Here is a 5288-nt window from a genome sequence, read left to right on the forward strand (position 1 = left end):
ACATTTCGAACCCAACTATACTTATTTACGATAAAATAAGCTAAATTTGCTTTGAAACTTTATAGCATATTCATTGTATTGTGTCTCATTGACATTACATTATTGCACATATTTTTTTATTTTTCAAACATTTTGATAACGCCACATTTTTTTATTAATTAATTATTTATTTTATGTTGAATAGTAAGTCATTACTATTTGCTAGCTAAATCAAATAGTAATTCTTGGAGATTTTTGCAAGCTCATTGCCATGAAGTTTAAAGTTACAAGTTATTTGTCCACAAAAAAAAATTGACTGATAAATTCATTCTGCGTTTGACGAAAGAGAAAGGCAATATTTATCAGAAAATGCGTTTTTGAAATCACTTGTTGGTGACGTGCTGGAAGATCAGCGTCTTTCTGAAGTGTATGAAATGATTCATTCAGTATCTGATAATATGAGTTAGGGAAATGTAACATCTAGTTAAGCATAAATTCGTCCTTTATTATATAATATATATATATATATAGTAAACAACGCGAACAGAATATATTTGACAAGCTATTTCCAGGTGCACGCTCTCAAGTCTTGTACTTGAAAACAGCGTAATAATTATGTAAAAATAACTTAATACATCCCTCACTATTCAAAGTTATGATAATTTAAATATACACAATAATAAAATAAATCCTGCAGAGTATCTATAGAACAACTTGAACTCTTCACGTTTAAAGAAAATCTGCAAGAATAATTATGTTATTGTAAATCCCATTGTGTTACTAAATCGTGGTAGTTAAAACTCTATTATTTTTTTCTTTTGGCCCAGCATAACCAGATGGTTAGGGCACTCGACTTCTAATCTGAGGGTCACGAATTCGAATCCCCGTCACACCAAACATGCTCTCCCTTTCAGTCGTGAGTGCGTTATAACGAGACGATCAATCTCACTATTCATTGGTAAAAGAGTAGCCTAAGAGTTGGAAGTGGGTGGTGATGACTAGTTGTCTTCCCTCTATTCTGACACTGTTAAATTAGGGACGGCTAGTCCAGATAGCCTTTGTGTAGCTTTGCGTAAAGTTCAAAAACAAACTAAACTATTTTTTTTCTTTTATCTCTTAGTAATTTTAATATTAACCTTTTTATTGACCTAGAATTATTAAAGTTGACTGTTTAAATGAAAGCACTATTTACACTTTCCTGTTTGTATGAGTGAAAAACTCTTCAAAGGCGAATTTAATGCCTTGATCAGGAAGGTCCAGAGAATCCAACATATTCGATTAATAAGCTCAATAGCAGATTGGTGGTTGTGAAAAGCAGCTTTTTTTTTCTAAAATTAAATAAATCTCTTAAATTCTTAACTGCATCTAGTTATTTGCGTTTCTAATAATTTTAAAAATATTTCAGACACAACAACGTTGCAATTCGTGGTACGTACATGAGAATATTTGAATTTGTAGAATTTTGAACATTTCTTTCTTTCTGTTCTTTTTTTATCCTTTCCTGTTGTCTTCTTGTTGTGAATCCCTAACATTTCGGGCAACGAAACTTATTATACACAATGGAAATCTGTACTCAACTGTGAATTCTCAGCTACATCCCCATCCTTAACTTCACTTTCTTCATTGTTTATCTGAATGGCTTAACGTGATTTTTATCGCGTTTACCGAAAATCCTTAGTTTTGGTGTAAGATATTAGGATGTGCCTACCTGGAAGTATGCAAAATTTGTACACGAAAGTTTTGTATTAAAACACATTAAGCCATTTTAAGAGTTCTTCTCAAAAGGATATGCATGACTTAACGTGATTTTTATGATTAGCTTTACTGAAAATACCCTATTATTTGCCTACCTTGAATTTTGCATAGTTTGTATATAAAAGTCTTCAATTTAAGTTCATTAAGCCACGTTAAGCGTTTTTACATTAAGCGGTTTAAACTTACCTCCTAAGTATGATGCATTTTCATGTGAGACCTTTGAACATAATCTGTGGTACTACTGAGATTATAAAGTCTTTTACAACACATTTTTGCCTGTTTTCAGTACTTACAAATTGTAGGCATTTGGAAAACGTATAAAATACAATATCTTGTATTTTGTTTACGCACTCAACAAATCCAATCATCATGTTAACTTTGTCTGCGAGACGCATGTTATGAGTATAATCTAAAACTGCCACTAATTTAATTTATTTTCTTTCCTCCTTTCCACATCCGTCCCTTATGTACGATTGGCAAGAGGCATACATCTCGCTCGATATGCCACTTTATTGCCAGTATTTTGCTTAAATTGACATGGTAACATTCATCTATTTCATTTCAGAAGAGAAATGTGGCATACGTTTTCTGTTTTGACTCACAATCCCACACGAACTAGTTTTATTTGCAAAGAAGTACTCGCACGCATCACGACTAATATTGCAGTTATCAGTTTACAGTATATGACCCTGGACAACATTTTGTTTCATCAGTTTTATCACCATTAAAATGGATAAACTTAACGAGTAATTTTTGATATTTTGATTATTTTCGTGTATACACTATCATTTTCAAGATGTACGCAGTTTTACAGTCTCACAACACAAAGTGCTGGATTCCAAAACGATGTGTTTTGGATGGAATATACCGACGAAATCTTCAGCGACCTTGAACGAAACTAAAGATTAAACAATTATCAGTTTCTGAAAGCAACTGAAATCGGTCTCTGCTAATGCAGTGGTGAATTTTTTTATGTGGATAACGGATCCAATTGGTGGCCAATAATTTTCACGGCTTATTAAGTGTGGCATAAGGTGCAATATATATATATATATAAGTTCGCTAACATCTATATCTCTCCACTTGTGCATTCTTGAACTCACAGACATCTCAGTTTTTCATCAGAATACTTATAATATCTGTTTGTTTCATGTACAATGTGATTCATCAAAATGCCATAAAAATGTCTGTAACTATTTTAGTTTAATCGACTCTTCACTAAATTTACTGTTCAGTGGCGTAGATCCTGGGGGGATGGGTAGGTAACATCCCCCTTCATTTTAGGTGGAGGGTATGGTGCATACAATCATCCCCCCCCCTTACAGTTTGGTCTGTTGAATTGTTTTATTGCATCACAAGCCTACAAATTGTGTGTTTGTTCTTGTGATTCTCGTGTTCTCAACCAATCGAATTACATAATTAGGCCTAGATGTAGGCCTTTTCAGTAGCCGAAATGCAATCTTTAATATAGGCGTGCTTCTAAGGTTTTCGATCTAAGCGATAGTTCGTAAGTATCAGTCAGTAGGCCTAAGTATACATGCAAGTATCGTTACTCTGTGACTACATGTTTACAGCTTTCAGGTTCACGTAATCAGAGATTACCAATTTGCAAATTGAACAGTCCACATAAGTGGTTGCAAAAGTCATCCCTTCCATCGGGTGTAAAATATCTACGCCCCTGTTACTGTCCTAATGTATTCCAGAACGTAAATGTATCCGTTAACCATATCTGTACTGGATCTCTACTCAGGCGCACCAGTGGAAGAGGAGGCAATGAGGTAGTGCATTTTCGATTCACCAGTACTGTCATCACTTTCTTCATTTGGATTTTGCGAGTGTTATCCTGATATCTTGAAAAGTTCTCATCATATCCTTAACAAAACACTAATAAGTCTTCAACATGCTTATTTCTAAAGGATGTGTCACTGACATCTTAATAAAACTTTGCTTACGTCGTCACCTGTCATCGGCCGATTTCGTCCACGGCGAACTGGTAAAGTACTAGACTCTCCTTCCATTGTATTTTAGGAGTAATTAAGCTAGCTTTGTTTTTATGGGTGAATCGACATACCGTTGAACCAGTGGAAGGACATATTTTAATGAACTTCTAAATAACTACTCGTTCTGATATTTAGTTACCTTTCAGAATGTTTTTTTGATTTTAGCTTTATATTTCTAATGATATTGCAAGTAGTTTTAGGGGATCATTATTGTATTTTTGTGCCACAAAGCTATTTTATACTTTTTATTTTGATATTTTTTATAAAGGTTAAGTTATGTTATATTTTATGTATTAACATTCTTTGCTATGTTTTACTGAATTTTGTTTTTTTCAAGAGCCTAAGTTAATATGCATCTCCTAGCAGCACAGTGGTATGTCTGCGGACTTAGAACGCAAGAAACTACGTTTCAATACCCGTGGTAGGTAGACCACAGATAGTGTATTGTGTAGATTTGTGCTTAAATACAAACATGCAAATGGGTTAATGTGTATATTGTTTTGAGTCATGTTTGAATCTTACTATGTAATAGTTACTTAAAACGGAGGTCTTATTTAATAATATGATTCCTAGTCTGTTTATCGAGAGTCCATTTTACACGCACATCTTATGTTTCATATTTATAAAGGATACTAAGGTGGCCCTTACGCAGAATGTTTCAAAAGAGAGTTCTAATTGTATGTCAAAAGGAGTCTAAGGGTAAGCAACTATTTCAAGTTAGAAAATAATGACTGATCAGGAGAATATAGACAATGTAAAAAACGTTAAATACCCTTGATTGACAACTTCATGATTTAGAGATAATTAAACTCGTTAACGCCTTTCTGTGACCCTCATTGACACAGCGGCATGACTGCGAAGTTATAACGCTATAAAGTAGGTTCTAATACCTCTAGTGAGCGGATCATAGATAGATTCTTACGTAGTTTTATGTTTAACTTCAAATAAACAAAGTTTTACTGTAAAGTAATGAATGCTTTATGTTACTAACCTAACAATGTATTAACTTAGCTACATTGTTACTAACAACGTTTTAGTGTTAACAAATATAATATTTAGAGTTAAGTAACCAGGAGAAGTAATTCTTGATGAAGAGAAGCCCATTTGAAATAAAAATGGCTCTCAGAACTTCTGGTATTGGTATTAACACTTTTATTGAAAAGCAGATAACAACTCTCTCGTCCCTAAGACATGTGTCCGGCAACGGTCATTTGCAAACTCTCTTATTGTTAACCTGAAGATGCCTTAGGAAGGTCGAAACGTTGTTCTCTGTTTTCAATGAAAATGTTAATATCCATACCAGCCATTCTGAGATACATTTTTAACTAGAAGAAGGTCATACGATTTGGGTTTCTAAAAATAAATAAATATCAATTTAGCATCTTTTAGACCGACGAATGCTTCGGCAAGAAGACAAAAAATCTTTAATTTGAATGGGAGAATATTTAACATATAGAATAATACATGAATATTTTATTCATATTAATTTAGTTTTGTTGTTGGTTTAAAAAACAAGACGATATTTTATTATAATTTATTTATAATAATTTAATC

The sequence above is a fragment of the Tachypleus tridentatus genome, chromosome 10 (genome assembly GCF_004210375.1).
Source record: "Tachypleus tridentatus isolate NWPU-2018 chromosome 10, ASM421037v1, whole genome shotgun sequence".
In the NCBI taxonomy this organism is placed as follows: Eukaryota; Metazoa; Arthropoda; class Merostomata; order Xiphosura; family Limulidae; genus Tachypleus; species Tachypleus tridentatus.